The following is a 20,176-nucleotide window of genomic DNA, read 5'->3' as shown; positions in this document are numbered from 1 at the left end:
CTTTCTAAAGAAACGCCTATTGGAGAAGACAATGATGCCAGGTCTCTAGTCGAAACAGTAGTTCCCATTTCATCATGGTGTTGTATAAGAGCATACTCGAGATTTGCTCCAAGAAGAGTAACTTCTTCCATGAGTGGCTCATACTTCGATTGCCTTACATGCTTCCTTAAGAGTATTGGACCTGGAGTCAGAAGCTATGAGGGGATTGAGTGTCCATAACTGGATTTTCTCTGATGCTTAAACATCTACTCGTGGGGAGTTTCATTGGTAGTAGTACATAGCAGTGATCTGACGGCATGGAGAGCATCATGTAAAACTTCTTCCCACTGTAGGATATCCATTCCCCTTGACTTCAAGGCAAGTTCTATAGTTTTCCACACAGCTCCACCATATTTTTCTGCTTGGCCATTGCCTCTTGGATTGTATGGAGTCGTCCTGCTCGTCGCCACACCAACGGCCGTGAAGAATGTCTAATTCTTGGAACATGAATGCTGAGCCTCGATCGGAGTGAACATATGAAGGTAATCCAAATATGGAGAAAAGTTGCTTATGTTTAGAAATAACAGTGGACGAGGTGACATCTGGACAAGGAAGGGCGAAGGGAATCTGGAATATTCATAAACTAATATGAGGAGATAACGGTTTCTAGATTTCGATGGTAGAGGTCCCTTAAAGTCCATGTTGATGTGCTCAAAGGGACGGGCAGCTTTGACGAGATTACCTTCATGCCTGATGAATCTTGGTTTCAATTCAGCACAAATTTTACAGGCGGATATGACCTTCTTTACATCTTCCAGTGAATAAGGCAAGTTCTTCGACTTAAAAAGTGATTAAGCCGTATTATACCAGGGTGACATAAAGCTTCATGGAGGATCTTCAGTTTAGGTCCGCAACACTGAACAGTAAAAAAACTCTGGAGAAGGCATGTGCATCTTCGTTATGTTTTCCTGGTCTGTAAACTATTTCATAACCAAAACACGAGAGTTCCAGGCTCCAGCGCAGTATCTTCTCATTCTTCACCTTACCAAGATGTCTAGTATCAAACATAGAGGTTACTGACTTCTGGTCACTGATGAGTCGAAAATGTCTTCCTAGCAGACAATGTCTCCATTTTTTACAGATTCAATAATATCCTGCGCTTCTTTCTCCACGGATGAATGTCGTTGTTCAGATCGGTTGAGTGTGCGATAGAAGAAAGCAATGGGGCGTCCATTTTGTGTTAGTGTTGCTCCAATGGTGTGTTCTGGAAGCATCGGTCTCTACAGTTAACATAGCTGTATCATCTATAGCTAAAACCAGTGAAATTTTTACATCATCTTTCAGCGCTTTAAATGCTTCAATAGCTTTGTCATTTAATGGAAAACTACCACTTGAAAGGTTATGTATTTTATGGGAGAATCTTGGGATGAAGTTGGCAAAATGAGCGAACATACCCATCGCTCTTCGAAGAAAAGTCATCTCAGTTGGTAATGGGAGCTCCTGTAAAGGTATCAATCGATCGGGATGTGGGCGAATTTCATTATTGGAGTTGATATATCCCAGTAGCTTTTTTGTTTTGGCGAATAAACACTCTTGTTTATCGTGAATTCTTATTTTTCAACTGTTTTCAGGAACTTCTTCAAATTGAAGTGGTGTTCTTCCTTGTTCTTGCCACCCACAATGATATCGTCTAGGTGAGCAGTAACTCTAGTATCTATTGTTCTTTGGAAACAAGGTAGTACATTTGTGGAGCCAAATGGAATCCGTTTGTACTGCCAAAATTTACCGCATGCTTCGAATTTTGTGAAAGGGAGATCCTCCTCACAGATGGGGATCTGATGATAGGCGTTTTTCAAATCAATTGAACTGAACACTTCATAATTGCTACCTTGTTGACTATATCCTCGATACGTGGGAAAGCGTCTAGCTCGTTATACTGATTTATTGTTCGTGAATAGTCAACTACCATACGGTACTTGTGGCTTTCTGATTGGGTGACAAGAACCTGAGCACATCATGGAAAAAAACTTTATTCTATAACATCCTCATTCAAAAGTCGCTGAACTTCTTGTTCAATGGACTTGGTATCAGTTGCTGTGTGGCGTCGGAACTTTATAGCCATTGGCTTCCAACTTGGAGGTATATTTCGGAAAAGTCGAACAGGCTCGACCTTCGCGACTGTTATTCCGCAGATACTCAGAGGTTCTCTGTGACCCCCAAACTTAATCTATACAGATTAATGGCAGCCATTGATATCATGTCGTAAAATGACGTCAGAGCAAAGGTCTGTCCGAATGTTAAGTTCAACACCTTTGTAAATATGGTCTTCAATCAATTTTTATCTCTATAGAGCAGGCTCCTTTCACTAAAGAGCTAAGCGACATTGAAGCCATAGTCACAGTGAGACCACTAGCAGAAATATGTGCTTTGAGCTTTTGGACCAGCTTCTCGGAAATAAAACTTGTTGAACTGCCCGTATCAACAAGAGGGTTGATCTTCATTCCATTCAAATGGATGAGTATTATAGCTTTAGACAAACACCTCATTGGAGAAATAGAAGCTAAAAGCATGGTATGACAATGGCAAGATATGGCGGAGCTTGAAGATTTTAAACACTTAGGCACCTTTGCGTAGTGGTCGATTTTTGAGCAGGCACGGCAAGTGGCGTCCCTTGCTGGACAAGAATTCCTGTTGTGATAATGAAGACCACAGAAGTAGCATTTCTTTCTCGTTGCAGCGACAACCTCGCGTGATATTTCACTACCCGTCGAGCTACATTCACGTCTATCGCTGAATGGGTGAGGTGAACTAGAGAAACGATACTCGTAAACAGTATTGACTAAAGCAGGTCCTTGGTATTGAATAGATTGTTCCAGTGCCGACTCTAAAGCATTTGCTTTAATCGAAGCCTCCTCGAGAGTAAGATTAGGATTCTCCAATAACCTCCGACGAATGCTTGAGTCGAGAAGGCCGGCAATAAAATCATCGCGAATACAATCTTCTCTGTTCATTTCTGCCGTCATAGCTTTTAAATTGCAATCCTTGCCCAGAAGCTTTAAAGGTATACTTATACATCGATACAGTCTCGCCAGATAGCTGCTTCCTAGTTGCCATACCAATTTGTGTCGGGCAAATATATCGTTCATGGGCTTGGAAAAAGTACTAACCAAAATACTAATGGCGCCATTGTAAGTTTTGGCTTCTTTGATATATTCGTAAACGGTAGGTGAAACATGGTTGATCAATATGCGTAATTTGTCAGCGTCACTAACTTGATAGGCCAAAATGAAGTTCTAGAATGTGCTGTACCAATGCTTCCATTCTTGTTGAGCATTACTCGATTCTAGGTCAATGCTTAAACGTTCCTGACGAAGTAATCTTGCTTTCTTCTTAAATTTAATAAATTGAAGCGAATGAACATGTGATATCACCTTTTATAAGGTTTTATTAAACTTAAGACGACCAACTGGTACATTAACAAATTCAGTGGCAACAGTAACGTCTGACTAGAAAGTGTCAGGGAAAATGTACGAATAAGGCAACTTTAAAACTGGATTAAGAAATACCAAAGAGATTAAACAAACAAGTTATATCAACTGGAAAGCGAAACACTCTAATGCCGCCAGTTCACTTATTCTGACAGTTTTGTGTAGCCCATTATCCCATTTACCTTAAAAATTCAACTATATTCACATTGTCATATCGGGCTCGCCCACTTCGGAATGATGCTTAAGACACAATATGGCCTTAACCGCAAAGGATTTTGGTATCGTGTCCAAACCTTCCTAGACTGACCTTGTTGTGCTACAACCGCTACAACTTCGCATGCTGCTGCTATCTATTTCACTGAGGCGAACTGTTTACTTGGGGTCATCAGTGACCATTTAATAGTATTCTACAGTATGTTTCGGCAATCCTGTTAATAACATTGTAATATTTTTTGTTCTTTATAAATATTCAATTACCTTATATCAGGACTCCAATTTTCCATGCCCTGTTATTTAAACAGTATCCAGATATTTTTATTCGCCGAGAATTGCAAACTCTAGATTGAAATCTGTCTTAATATGATGTTAGAACACTTCAGAGCTTCGTCCCGTCTGACAGCTGTTAATGTTTTCTTAGCAAAAGGGGGATGGGCATGTCCGGCGACTATGAATCACAAATAAGTGTTTAGTTGTTCTATCCCGATCCTGACTGCAGTGATGAAATCAAGAAGTGAAACATAACCTATAGTGTAAGTACTGTTGTTGTTATTACGGTGTACTGTACCTAAAATGGCAGTATACCGATAGCATCAGTAATTAGAAATGTTCAGTTAGTTTAATTCAATTTACCCATAATTAAAGTTGTCATCCCTATATTTAATAACAGTTGTTATTTGGTGACTTTTCTATTTGTTTACATATAAATTAGTAGGTACACATGCTTCAGTTAGAAGCTACTTTTCGCAGTCGTGGATTCAGTATATCCTAACAATGGATGTTTCGTAAAGTTTTGAGGGAATTATTAGTTTAATACACTTTAAGTGTGCTCATGGATGTTATTGTACGCGGACGTTATTTTCTCGCCTTTGCTTATTTTTCATACGAAGTTTGAAAAGTAGTGAACGGAGTATATTGTCTGTTTCATTTTTATTTTTTTTTCAAATCTTGTTTTAAAGGGTCTGACATTATGTCATGTCTATGTTACTTTATTATTTTTTAAAGAACTTCGTATAGGAATATGAAGACAACTTATTGTATCCTGGAGTATTTGACAACATCCCATCCTACAATTTTCCTTCATCTGTCCTCAAAGCAAATAAAATATTTTTGCCAAGTTTCATTGTATAGACTATGTACGTTTATATTTTTTATAGTGCTAAAAATATGCCCAATTAATTTGCTTAAAAAATAAAGAATAGTCAAGCTTTCAGACCTGTTGACCAGGAAGTCCCAAGCCAATAGCATCGTACTATTTTTGTCACATGTGTCTTTTGTGCTCTGTCACCATAGGCTATCTAAGATGATTACCTTGTACTTCTTAAAACCACTGTCACCATATTCTACTATAAGAATAAATAGGCCTACCATTATGAAACTATTGATGTTTTAGGACTATTCATTGGTACTAGAAGAACGGTTCCCATTTCCGTCCTCAAATTCTGGCAGTTTCTATCTTAGAAAAGACCCCAGTAAAGAAATAGTTCTGATTGAGAGTGAAAGTTCCTATGGAGTTGGGGAAAAAAAAAAGAAGCAGTAAATTAATACATTAACCAACTGATTCGGAGCCTCTAGCAGATTCTTACATATCATTTTCTTTGAATTTCAGTACTTTCTGAATGATTTACTGATTCAGAGCCTCTAGCAGATACTTACATATCATTTATCTTTGAATTTCAGTACTCTATGAATGATTTTAGAATACTTTGTTTACTGTGGCAATCTGTATTTGTATGAGCAGTAGCCATCACAGCTCTATTACTCCTACTATCTCTGCCTGTTCTTGACGGAGCAAATGCTACCTATATTATGAGTCAATAGATAAACTTAACTTGAATATCAGCTGTCAATGAGAAATTGATATGCCATTTACCCATACTTCATCACACTAGATCGTCAAATCAGTTCTAATCGAGAGTTATTTGGCAGGTTTTGAATGATGGGACTTGGTTTGTAATATATAAATAAGTAGCATTTAGTAAAACTATGGCATTAAGAGCCTATTATACACTCCATGACTGCTGATTAGTTGTGAGGTGGTTACATTTCCTCAGTGAAGAATATTGTTTTGATGGTCTAATGAAATGGTTTCTTCATTTAGGAGATAACTACACAATACTCCTCCTTCACTATATAGGTGTACACTATGTGTATGAATTTTATTTGATGAAGTGTGTTACTATAGTGTATCAGGGCTAAGAGCCAGTTTACATGGGGCCGCATTTAGTGGCCAGTGCCACATATTACAAGTAAAGAGTGTTCAGTCTAAATCAGCATTTCTCAAACATTTTTTGAGTGGGGACCACTTTTATAAGCTAAAATGTTTTACGGACCACCTTACACTTGCCCTATTCGAAAACATTTTCATTAGGTACTGTAGGTTGCCTATTCTTCCTTTTCTTCTTCCATCTTTTTTAGCGCGGCCAGTATCCAGTATTCGGGAGATAGTAAGTTCGAGCCCCACTGTCGACAGCCCTGAAAATGGTTTTCCGTGGTTTCCCATTTTCACACCAAGCAAATGCTGGGGCTGTACCTTAATTAAGGTCACGGCCGCTTCCTTCCCACTCCTAGTCCTTCCCTGTCCCATCGTCGCCATAAGACCTGTCTGTGTCGGTGCGACGTAAAGCAAGTAGCAAAAAAAAAAAAAAAAAGTTATATGTTAATCAGAAAATATGGACCCTGACAGCATTTTTTAATTTTTAAAATTTACAATTCTCCTCATTTTAGAGTAAGATTAATACTTTCTTAAAAATTCATTGAAGGCTGTCAATGTATTTTTAGAATGGAACTTACAACATCTATACCTTAACTGTAAAATATTATATAAACCTTGGTACTTACATTAATGAGATGGATGAGCCTGCTGACCCTTGCATAGTTGTTCGCTATTTGGATGTATCACAATAATGTTGTATCTTCAAGTTTTCTCTACTTATTGCGCAGCTGATGATGGTGCCTTAATAGAGCGCCGAAACTAGTACTGCAATAAAATATATGTTGTAAAAAGTCATCTAACAACAGTGTATTTGGATTGAACAAGGTGGAACCTTAAAGATTTTTATTTTAATTGTGATCTCAGTTTAATACGCGCAAATAAGATGAAGTTCCTCACGTTTAATTTGGATGTATGTTGGTGAGCTTATGTCTGAGATCAGCTCCTATGTCAAATCAATTTCTGTAGGCTATTTCATTTTCATTTCAAACAATAACATCTCATTTTTAACTTTTTTTAAAATTTACCTTGATTCATACTTCGCACGTTCCATGTGCCAACAATCAATTTGTCCTTACAGCTTTGGATTCTTTTTCTGAATGACAGCATCGGCAGCTATTGGTGCGTCATCATTAGTATCACCAGTACTACTCTGAAAGATCCAAGGCTCTTCCTTAGTAGCATAATGAGTGTCATCCAAACTGAGGGTCTCATCTTCTGGTACTGTAACTCCATTCATCTGTTTCCTCCATCATGCAATATTTTTGGTACGATACAGGAGTGGTTTGCCATTGCAATCCTATATGCCCTCTAAATTTCATATATTCCTGTTTACATTGCAGGAGGTCAGTGTTCATTAATCTGTCACACGTTCATACTGCAAGATAATTAGTGAATAATTGCAAATTTAATTAAAAGTAAAATCTTGTATTTTATTATTTGCTTAATGTAGTCTAAAGTACATATTATTTGTCTAAGAGTCACAATTGTTGCAGTACATTGTTCTTTGTTATTGGTAAACATTGTCCATTTGTGCCTCCATCTACCGGTTCATTCCACAGTGTGGTGTTTGACCTGCTTCGGCAGTAGCTTATCGTGTGGTTCAGGGTTTGCCCATACGTGTTCTAGTCCAGGGGTGCTCAACTTAATTTGCAGGCGGGCGAAATGGCAGATTCCTAAAGGAACCACGGGCCACAATTTCTCCTCTCCCCGCACTTCCCTAACACACAAATTCATCCACACACCCAGGTGTCCCCTTCTTCAATCCCCAACCAATTAACCAACCAATCTCTCACACGGCTATTTGACAATAGAAACAATAAACTGACGTACAATACAAAAATAATTGAGAAAAGTAAACAATAGCCTACTCTGTAACTTTGGATAAACTTGCCAATTAATGAGAGGTCTGGGACTTCGCTTGAAGTGACATTGTTGGAATATTTGGACATAGATTTGACACAGCCACCTTCAGAATGGAATGTAGGTGTAGGGAATGTAATTTTGATTTTATAAACTTTTTATGAAAATGTTTTTTTTCACAAATGTAATTCACAAATAGGCCTATACACTCACCATCAAAAAAAGTGAAACATTACATATTTCCGACAAAATGAAATGTTAGCCCATTTAAAACGTTGTATAAATTAAATGTTGTGACATTACAGCAATATGGCAATGTATCGTAAGTTAATTAGCCCGTTTGAGAAGTCTCAGCGCAATAATGGATAACTGTGACAATCACAACACCAATACTGCCGTTTCCCACCTTTTGACAAGAATAACCACAAACAGTTGTCTTAAGGTTTGTTGCTGTGAATTCTTGTGCTGCTTACTTTTGTGGACATTACGGCTTGTCTATAACAGTTATTCTCACTTCTAAGTCACGTCATAATGCCTCTTTCACCTGAAAACGCTGCAAGGGCTGTACCATTAGTGGAGGATGGGCGCAGTACACGGTATGTAGAAGATGTTATTGGCACGTCTTGTTCTAATGTGTACAGAACTGTTAAAAGGTACGGAGAGGACAATATCTACACCAGGAGGCGCAGTTCTGGTCGTAGAAGCACTACTGAGCGCAATGATCACTTTCTCATAATGAAAGTTCTTCGTGATCGACACACAACAACTGTGGAGGCCAGAAATCATTTGCAGCAAGTGAAGTCCAAGAGGCCAACCACAGGACCTCTGCTTACACGTGAGCACCACACCTCTCAGATGCAATTCGCCAGCGCCTATCAAAACTGGGCAGTGGAGCTTAGTGCTGTTCACGGATGAATTCAGATTCTGATTGAGGGCACCGGATGGGAGAAAGTATGGGGAAGGTCCAAGGAACGTTATTCACCCTGTACTTTCTCTGCAAGGACACCGTTCAATGGAGGCTTTGTGCTGGTCTGGGCTGGGATTACCACTGATGCGCGTACGGAGCTTGTGTTCATCGAGAATGGAAGCCTGACAGCCCACCAATACATCGAAGAGATTTTAGTGGATTATGTTGTGCCTTTTGCACCTGTCATTGGCGAGAACTTTATCCTGATGCATGACAGTGCTTGACCACACATTGCCATTTGTGTACTTGAGTACCTGGATGTAGTCGGAATTGAGCATATGGTGTGGCCTGCTCGTAGATCCGACAATCCCGATAAAGCATGTCTGGGATATGTTTGAGACACATGCTAGGAGCCATTCCCATAACAAAGCTAATAGCTTATTCTTCTATTAATCATATTGGTTGAATAGGTGCCGCCAACTGGCTCAACTTTGGGCTGCGCTCCAGACAGAATGGGAGATCATACCACAAGAGAACATTCGAGATTGCATCCTGAGTATGCCTGATCGAATCACAGTTGTAACTGCGGCTAGAGGTGGTAATACCCATTACTGAGGCAATGGAAATGTGTTAAAAAACATGTGGACAAATGGACTGCATACGAAACTGTCCAGAACTCCAGGTTTCGACACTTCCAGATTCATGCCGGTGGACTGTTGTGATTGTCACGATCAACAGTCGTTATCAGTTATTGCGCTGAAACTTCTCAAATGGGCTAATTACCTTATAATACATAGCCAAATTGTTGTAATGTCATAATATTTTATTCTTACCATGTTTCAAATGGACTTACATTAAATTTTGTCTGAAGTACGCAGTGTAAAAGATGGATGTTTCCACCTAATTAATACTGTCCAAAGTTATAAACTTCATGGCCGTTCCGTATTGAACCGAGAATCACAAAAGCAATTTAATATAATGGAATCCACCTTTTCAATACATAACTGTTGCACATATGTTATGTTACAACATTTTAATTATAATGGTACCGGTTTCGACACGTATACAATGTCATCATCAGCCATATATAAACCAAGCAAGTGAATAGATATTGCATATAGCAACAAGACACACAGATTAGATAAAATTCATATAATGTCACATTTATCTAATCTGTGTGTCTTGTTGCTATATGCAATATCTATTCACTTGCTCAGTTTATATATGGCTGATGATGACATTGTATACGTGTCGAAACCAGTACCATTATAATTAATATGTTGTAACATAACCTATGTGCAACAGTTGTGTATTGAAAAGGTGGATTCCATTATATTAAATTGCTTTTGTAATTAATACTGTGTAGAATGATAAATATGTGCATTTATATTCTAAAAATAGATCACAGTATCCACATAGATCATCTTCCATCATGTTCCACTTGGCAGGTGTAACCTCTATATAACATTTTTACCATGTTGATGATTTTCGTTGGAACCCCATATCCCCGCATCGCTCTCCAGATTGCTTGACGTTGTACACTATCAAAAGCTCTTTCAGAGTCAATGAATGCCAAGTACAGTGAAGACTGATTCTATGGACTGTTCTACTATAATTCATAAGCTATTTATTTGGTCTTTACAGGATCGGTGTTCTCCAAAACCTGGCTGCTCTTTCCGGAGCTTAGCTTCCAATGGTTCTTTCAATCAGTTCAGTATGATTTTCAAAAAAACTTTACTTGGTATAGGCAAGAGTGTAATTCCTTGCCAGTTGGTGCAACTAGTCGGTCCCCCTTCTTTGGTAATTTTATCAAAATGCCCTTCTTCCAATCATCTGGGAGTGTCCCCGTCTTCCATACGTCTTCAAACAATCAAAAAAGCATCTCAGCTGTCAACTCGTAGTCTATATTCAACCCCTCCACCACAATATTATCTGTTACGGGGTTACCCGTGGATGCAGAGGTGAAAGAAGGTGCCGGGGTGAACGGGTCTAACTACAAAGTCATGAATGGATAAAACTTTAACCAAGGTTATATTTTCTTTTCTTTTTTAGAATTTCAAACTTAACGATCTTTCACTAAGGGAACACAATAATATATCAGGTACAATGACAAACTAGAAACTTTTGAAGATAAAAATTTCATTGTTCCGTATTGAAAAGTATCACAGTTAAATTGAAATAATAAATATGGTAGTTCAACCTATTCAATACAAGTAAATAAGAGATGTAGAGATTACATTCTTATTTAATTAAAAGTGGAAATGGTACCGATTTCGACCCCAGTCTGGGTCATCATCAGCCGATTATAACTCGAAAAACAATGCATAAGTAAGAAAGAAGTTAACGGTTACTTATGCATTGCTTTTCGAGTGGGGTTGAAACCGGTACCATTTCTACTTTTAATTAAATAAGAATGTAATCTCTACATCTCTTATTTACTTGTATTGAATAGGTTGAACTACCATATTTATTATTTCAATTTAACTGTAAACTAGAAAAAAGACAAGAAAGATCCCAATTTTAGTGATTTTTACACTCTTGGGCTACACGCCCCTAGTTTTACAATTTTGAGCTCTTAGCTCAATTTTACCAAAGCACAAATTTTAATACAAGGGCAGAAAATCCCCAATACATGGAGCACTAGCTCCAACAATGACAATTTCAGGCCTTCCAGAGGCACTATTACAACACTTGAAAAAGAGCTAACGTGCTGTCAGTTCACAAGCCTACTCAAGGCAATATCAGACTTTACAATTACTTGCCATCAAGGCACAACTTACACAAATGAAACCAGGGTACCTCGTACCCAACCTACTGGGCCTTAGCAGAAAAAGAACAGGTTAAGTAAATGGCCCAGAACACCAAGTTAAATGGAGGTGTGTACTTGCACTACTAAATATGCATTTTTGAAACCTAAAAGGCACTAGGCCGATGAAACAGGGGCTATTCCCAAACTATGGAGGTGACTTGTATAAGAATAATTTAAGACATTACAGAAAGGAAAAAAAGAAAAACAGTTACAAAACATAGTCACCTCAAACCAATATGAAGGGGAGCTTGAGAGGGTAAATCACTCTCTATCCCCGAATTACAGTTGCAGATTTTATGAAGTTTTTACATAAGCCAGCAGAAAATTACATTTTTAGAAAAGTAGGTTACATGGTAAAAGTTTCAGACCTTTCTCGCGGGTTAAACTGCAGAGCTAGAAAGAAATAAAGATGTTAAACGGCCATTACCTTGCTGAAAACCTGCTGCCTGATGAAAGAGGCACCTCCTGCCTCCTGCTTCACACACACACACACACACACACTTAGTTAGATGTTGATCAAGTGGCCAAGAGCCGTGAAAATCTGCAGTTTATAAACCCTCAGGGAAAGTTCGAGACCTTTCATGAATAATCAAGACACACCCACAGAATTTTATTGGAGGATACAAAATTTACACTCAAAATCGAAGAAGAAATAATATGTGATTGGTTGGAAATTAATTACAGAAATTCTTGATTGGTTAAATTCAAAATAGGTGGAAAGAAAGGATAAATATTGCCAACCCAAAAATGAATGAACAAAATTTAGTAAAGGAAAAACTTATGAATACAAAATTTCTTCAAAAAAGTTCCTTCACTTTGCACCAGGGTGCATGATCATAGTTTTTTGTAGCGACCTCTCTGAGAGAATGTCCAAATTTCCTGATAAATGGTAAACAAAACGTGTAGAATTTTATACAGTACTGGACACTTCACAATCACAAAATTATGGAGGTGACATCTTCTGAGGAAAAGTTTAAGTAGGTTTAGTAGTAATTTAAGTAGATTTAGTTCCAAGTTCTGTGTTTCACCTGTAAAGGAGTTTTAATTGCCACAAGATTTGAATGTGCAGCGTAGAGGTGTACCTCCCGGTACATTATCCGCACCAGATGCTTTGCCTGCCTTGCAGCTTTCCAGTGACTTTATAATCTCGCTCTTCATTGGCAGGTCGATATTCACTCTCAGTTCCGGAACTTCTCGATAGTCTTCCCCTCCTTGATCCTCCTGTACCGTGACTTCGTTTAACACTTCTCTGAAATGTTCTTTCCATCTTCTCATTTGTTCTTCACTATTCGTAATTTCTTACCTTCCTTGCATTTTATTGGCCTGCGCTGATTAAATTTCTTTTGAGAAAACTGTTTTGTAATGATATAGAGCTGTTTTGAGTCTCCTTTAAGTGCTGCCTCCTGTGCCAACTCTGCTAGGCTATTTACCTCATTCCTTCAATCATTTCCTTGCTGCTTTCTTTATTTGTCGGTTCAGTTAACTGAACTGTTCTATCAAGCTTCTTTTCTTTGTTTCATCTTTGCTATGATTTAGCTTTGTTTTGATATCTCTTCTATCTTCTTCCAGGTATTGTTTGATATCCATACCTTTCCCCTGTTTTGCTTGAATCGCAGTATCTCCTCACTTGTATTCAGGAAGGCTGATTTTATCCTGTCCCATTTTCCATTCACTCTCGTTTCATTTGGGACTACTCCTGCGTTTTCTAGATCAAGTGAACTGTACCTATTCTTCAGCTTGATTACAAAATCCTTTTTAACGTCAGCTTCTTTCACTTTTTTGACGTTGAATTTTCTCTTTCCACTTTGTTTTTAATTTATCGGTTTACTGCAGCATTTTCAGTTTAACTTCATCTATTATCAGGTGATGGTCGCTTCCACAATCTGCACCTCTTTTGTTCCAAGTGTCTAAGAGGGCAGTAAAGTGAAAATGTTAAAGGTCCAGCTTTTCAATACCATAAATGTTTATTGATGTGAATATATATCACATAACGTCTAGAGAAGGTTGGTACTAGTTTCAACGCTCATTGCGCGTCATCATCAGCCAACAAATCAATTGAACAAAATGCAACTTATCGAATAGCAATACATAACACATGATAGCACCTACAAGACGAATGTTAAACTATCACTAGTTGAAATATAAAACACATGACAGCAAATACAAGGATTAATGTTGAAAGCTAAATTGTCAAAAGTTAAAACAATGAAATCAAAACCGAGAAGGTAACAATAGTTAGGGTATGATACACAAGAAAGTAGTCCAGCTTGAGGTTTGTAGAACATAAGGCGTATCTATATACAACATTTAAATGCACCAACTAAGGCAAATTTTAAATGTAACATTAAAATGATAAAGCAATGATTTAAAAAAAATCAAATTCAAAGTTAGCTCCCAAACCCGCTATAATATTAATAATAAAAACAAAACGTAAATTTGAAATAATTGATTGTAAAATTTAACTCGACACATATTATATCGTTGCCCATTTCCACTATGTTTTATCTATAGGAGCAGTATTTGCAATTATAGCTGGATTCATTCAATGATATCCATTATTTACAGGACTAACATTAAACCCTAAATGATTAAAAATTCAATTTACAACTATATTTGTGGGAGTAAATTTAACATTCTAAAACATATGACAGCACCTATAAAGTCACTGTTAGATTATAACCAGTTGAAATGGTGTGGTGCGTCTGACTGTAAAACATAACATTTTTGAGAAGGTATCCCAGTTGTTGAGTCTTGATAAACAAGAGAATAGTCCAGCTTGAAGTGCATAAATCATAAGGCCTCATATTTTATCAGTGGGAAGAATAATCCTGTTCTCTTAAGTTGTGGTAATTAACAGGCTTAATTCAGGTGGTTTTGAAGCCAACAATGTGGTCTTGTGAAGATCATAATTTGAATTAACGTCATGATTCCCAGTTCAGTATGGAAACGTGGAGACCTGACGAAAAGATCGAAAGCCAAATTATGCGTGATATAAATGTACATAGCCAAAAGAAATATAAGGGAAAGGAGGCAAACTCATCTTGAGTAGCGTGATGGCATAGATGTTGAAAGGAGAGGAGCTGGGCTAATGAAGAGAGCAATAATGGAGGCCGAGTAGCGGAAGGAAAGGGGGAGTGGGGGTTACAATAAACCCTTTATAGAACAGATTATCAACAAATTCAGACACCGACCTAAGACCACTCTTACTAAAGAAAGATCTAAAGACGACACTTCTTCCACCTTTACTTTCAACAAAGATATCTACAAAATCACCAATCTCATCAGTAAACATAACGTAAAAATTTGTTTCAGAACAAATAACAGGAATTCTGAAATTCTGCACAATTCCCCATCAGTTAACATGTCCAATACTTTCTTAAAGTCCGGAATCTACAGATTCAAATGCAATGACTGCAGTTCCTCATACATCGGACAAACAGGACGCAGTTTCACCACTAGATATTCAGAGCACGTCAATGCTATAAGATACAATAGGTTTTTCAGCAATAGGTCAACACATCTCTGACTCCAACCACAAGTTTACCGACATTGAACACGATTTAGAGATCCTTCAAATGGCCAATAAAGGGCCTCTCATGAACATAATCGAAAATTGTTTCATCCATTTCGATCAATACTTTAATCCTAACTTCAACTTAAATGAAATCTCTGACAAGCCTAATATCCTTCTCGATTTCTTAATTAACTTGTTTAAAAATATCAGTTTTCCAAACACTAGCGCTATCTTTCAAGCCATGTGCAATCCACATCCCCGTCACTTACCCCCACTACCTCATCCCTCTGCCCCACCTTAGCCCTACTCCTCAGCTTTAGCTCCTCCTTTTCCCCCTTCCTCTCCCCCACTCCCCCTTCCCTTCCGCTACTTGGCCTCCATTATTGCTCTCTTCATTAGCCCAGCTCCTCTCCTTTCAACATCTATGCCATCACGCTACTCAAGGTGAGTTCACCTCCTTTCCCTTATATTTCTTTTGGCTATGTACATTAAATCACGCCGAATTTGGCTTTCAATCTTTTTGTCAGGTCTCCACGCTTCCATACTGAACTGGGAATCGTGACGTTAATTCAAATTATGATCTTCACAAGACCACATTGTTGGCTTCAAAACCACCTGAATTAAGCCTGTTAATTACCACAACTTAAGAGAACAAGATTATTCTTCCCACTGATAACATATGAGGCCTTATGATTTATGCACTTCAAGCTGGACTATTCTCTTGTTTATCAAGACTCAACAACTGGGATACCTTCTCAAAAATGTTATGTTTTACAGTCAGACACACCACATCATTTCAACTGGTTATAATCTAACAGTGACTTTATAGGTGCTGTCATATGTTTTAGAATGTTAAATTTACTCCCACAAATATAGTTGTAAATTGAATTTTTAATCATTTAGGGTTTAATGTTAGTCCTGTAAATAATGGATATCATTGAATGAATCCAGCTATAATTGCAAATACTGCTCCTATAGATAAAACATAGTGGAAATGGGCAACGATATAATATGTGTCGAGTTAAATTTTACAATCAATTATTTCAAATTTACGTTTTGTTTTTATTATTAATATTATAGCGGGTTTGGGAGCTAACTTTGAATTTAATTTTTTTTTAAATCATTGCTTTATCATTTTAATGTTACATTTAAAATTTGCCTTAGTTGGTGCATTTAAATGTTGTATATAGATACGCCTTATGTTCTACAAACCTCAAGCTGGACTACTTTCTTGTGTATCATACCCTAACTATTGTTACCTTCTCGGTTTTGATTTCATTGTTTTAACTTTTGACAATTTAGCTTTCAACATTAATCCTTGTATTTGCTGTCATGTGTTTTATATTTCAACTAGTCATAGTTTAACATTCGTCTTGTAGGTGCTATCATGTGTTATATTGCTATTCGATAAGTTGCATTTTGTTCAATTGATTTGTTGGCTGATGATGACGTGCAATGAGCGTCGAAACTAGTACCAACCTTCTCTAGACGTTATGTGATATATATTCACATCAATAAACATTCATGGTATTGAAAACGTTGACCTTTAACATTTTCATTTTACTGTAATCCCAGTTCAATACGGAACAAAATGAAGTTTCTAACTTTCAATGTCTCCACGTCTGGCTGTTTGCAAAGTGATCAATTTACCAGGCGAGTTGGCCGTGCGGTTAAGAGCGCGCGACTATGAGCTTGCATTCGGGAGAAGTGGGTTTGAATTCCACTGTTGGCAGACCTGAGATGGTTTTCCGTGGCTTCCCTTTTTTTTTTTTTTTGCTAGGGGCGTTACTTTGCACTGACACAGATAGGTCTTATGGCGATGATGGGATAGGAAAGGCCTAGGAGTTGGAAGGAAGCGGCCATGGCCTTAATTAAGGTACAACCCCAGCATTTGCCTGGTGTGAAAATGGGAAACCACGGAAAACCATCTTCAGGGCTGCCGATAGTGGGATTCGAACCTATTATCTCCCGGATGCAAGCTCACAGCCGTGCGCCTCTACGCACACGGCCAACTCGCCCGGTGTTTCCCATTTTCAAACCAGGCAGATTCTGGGGCTGTACCTTAATTAAAGGCCATGGCCGCTACCTTCCAACTCCTAGGCCTTTCCTATCTCATCGTCACCATAAGACCTATCTATGTCAGTGCGACGTAAAGCAACTAGCAAAAAGAAAATAGTGGTCAATTTGATTGTGTGTTCTCCCATCTGGCAAAACCCATGTTACTTTGTGACATGTCCTGTGAGGAAAAATTGATTCACCAATCACCAAATGGTTATTTTGGCAGAATTCAACAAAGCGCTCTCCATTGTCATTCTGGACTCCCACTCCGTGTTTCCCTAGAACGCTTCTTAATCTTTGTCAGGATACTTTCAAACTGTCCATAAAAATGGTCCTTCTCTTCCGGCTCTGCTGTTTCTGTTGATGCATAACACTGTACTAGGTGAATATTTCTAACTCTTGTCTTGAACCGTGCTGTAATGATACGGTCTGAAACAGGGTTCCAGTCAAGGATGCATTTTCGTGCTTCTCTTGTCAGCAACAGTCCCACTCCGTGTTGGTGGTCGTGATCTTCCTTTCCTGAATATAACAATGTTTTGCCATCTTTCAGCTGGTGCTCTCCAAATCCATTCCGTCATGTTTCACTCAGTCCAAGCACCATCATCATATAGCAATCCATTTCCTTTGAAATCTGTTTCAACTTTCCTGCTTCGTACATTGTTCGCACATTCCAGAAACCAATTTGAATCCAAGTTTTCATTCCAAAAGTTGTTATCGAGATATCCATCTGGTTTACTTTTGTATGTGTTTCTGTAATACTTGATTCTTGGGTGTGCGACTTGTTAGGCTACAGCATCCAAAGCCCGAGGGGCTGCCTCCTATAGCATCTAGGCGTGCTGATTTTCTGTCAGGGTTTCTTCCCTTAGCCTTTGGAGAACCAACTCCCTATACTACAAGACAGCAGCTTCACCAGAGCCCCGTTCGTTCACAGCTACCATAGTGGTCCCGGGGCACACGAGGTCCCAACTGTACTTCACCCTTACAGGCATTCCCCTACTTCTAACGTTGCCCATCTCCCACAACGTGGACGGGGGGTTGGACGTATGGGAGATGCAATTAATGGAGAAGGCAGCAAATTTTGTATCATTTTTCCATCACCCTCGACGAATCAACCGACATAGTGGACACAGCTCAGCTCGTTATTTTCACTCGAGAGGTGGATGACGATCTTAGGGTCACCGAGGATTTCCTAGACTTGGTAGCTCTCAAAGACAACACTACCGGTTTCGATATTTTCCAAGCTGTGGAGGGTGTTTTTGAGTCAATGGGATTAAAATGGGAGTGGTTGATGAGTGTAATGACTGATGGAGCTCCTGCTTTACGTGGTCTTTGCACGGGATTCCTCAGTTATGTAAAATTAAAAATGGTTGAGAGCGGTACCCTGATGGCAGTGATCCATTGCATGATACACCAGGAAGTAATCTGTGCAAAAGTCGCCAAGCTTAAAGACGTAATGGGAACAGTTGTGCAAATGGTACCGTCAATTCAAAGAGTTCATGGATGACATTGAAGCGGAGTATCTGTATATCGCAGAAGTAAGATGGCTGAGCAAGGCGAAGGTGCTTCATCGTGTTTTTGCTTGCGAAACGCAATAGATACCTTTCATGACATGAAAGGGCGGCCCAAATTTCTTTTGTGTGATCCTAAGTGAGTGGCGGACTTGGCATTTTTAAGTGATATTACTGCCCATCTGAATACTTTGAACACTTTGCTTCAGGGCGAAAAGCGCAATATCTCTGATTTGGTGGAAAAAATTCAAGCATTCAAAAGAAAATTGATTTTGTGGGAAAACCAGTTGTGTGCAAGGAACACAGGAGATTTTCCATTGCTTGAATTAGTGAAAGAAGGTGTTGATTTTGATGAGTTCTTGCAGGTAATTCGCCAATTATAAGAAGAGTATCTGCAAGAAGGATACCCCCTTTTGTATAAACATGCATGTAAAGTTCTGTCAATGTTCGACTCAATGTACATTTGTGAGCATATCTTTTCGGTTCTTAAGCTTACTAAAAGTCAACATCGTGCAATGATGAGCGATAGAAACTTGTGTAATTGTTTAAGAATAGCTGTGTCCAGAAATACAGTTCCGCCAGAAAAATGTATACACTCTTTACGGAACAAAAACTATTATTGTGTGTTTTTTTTAACATTTAAATTTTGATTACACATGTAGTACTGTCTTCAGTTAAACATATGGTTTCATGAGATGTTCAAAATGTTCACTGTTGGCTGCCAGACACATAGCAGAATGATGAACGGTCGCTGCAACTACGTCGTCAGTGTTTGAATGGGGATCTCTGCACGTGCCACTGTAATCTCCTGGCGAAGGGCCGTCAGTGTGTGTGGCTTACATCGATAGACTTGATTTTTCACAGTTCCCCACAAGTAAAATTTCATAGGGGTAAGATCTGGTGACCGTGGGGAGAACTCAATGGGCTCCCTTCGTCCAATCCAATGTCCTGGCAGATTATCATCCAGGAAAGCTCATACTGCTACATGGTAGTGTGGTGGCGCCCTGTCCTGTTGGTAGAAGACTTCAGCATTGGCTCCATAAAGCACACATACAACTGGTAAAATTAATGTGCGTAACATTTCCAAGTACACTGCTCCAGTGACAGTACCATCAAAGAGAAAGGGTCCTCGTAAGCCCCTCGATGACAGTCCACACCAGACATTAAGCCCTGGTAGATTGACTGCCTTGTCCACATGAACATGCGGATTTTCCGGTGCCCAGTAGACACAGTTATGTCGATTCACTGTTCCATTAAGTTTAAACTGGGCTTCATCAGACCACACTGATTGTTCAGAAATTGTTCATCTTGGGCTACCATTTGCTGATACCATTCGCAAAATTGCATTCGATGATCAGAATCGTCCTCATTAAGCGCATGCAGTAATCGTGGGATGTAAACTTTCCACTTAGCTGTTTTCAAAACTCGTCGTACACTTGTACTGCTAATCCCCACTTCCTGTGCACATTGCGTAGCAGAGTTGGAAAATCAGCAAAACTTTCCAACACGTGAGCCGACAAAGCAGGACTGGTAGCTGTGCGTGTTCTTCCCGATCTTCCTGTATGAATATCACAAATCGTTCCATGCGTCCCAAACTTCCCAGTAATGTGTTTAATTGTTAG

At 38.7% G+C, this 20,176-nt stretch overlaps 1 protein-coding gene across 1 annotated transcript in view; it reads left to right on the top strand.

Annotated features, from left to right (window-relative positions):
* The first annotated feature begins 3,870 nt into the window (after positions 1-3,870).
* The window catches only part of LOC136856766 (probable phospholipid-transporting ATPase IIB), a 407,253-nt gene continuing 390,947 nt past the window's right edge, over positions 3,871-20,176 (top strand). Inside the window, exon 1 of the mRNA XM_067134860.2 lies at positions 3,871-4,216. The gene's annotated coding sequence lies outside the window, so the exon portion shown is untranslated. The remainder of the gene's footprint in view (positions 4,217-20,176) is intronic.

This window comes from Anabrus simplex, chromosome 1, assembly GCF_040414725.1.
Source record: "Anabrus simplex isolate iqAnaSimp1 chromosome 1, ASM4041472v1, whole genome shotgun sequence".
Taxonomy (NCBI): Eukaryota; Metazoa; Arthropoda; class Insecta; order Orthoptera; family Tettigoniidae; genus Anabrus; species Anabrus simplex.
This window is presented reverse-complemented; position numbering and strand designations above follow the sequence as displayed.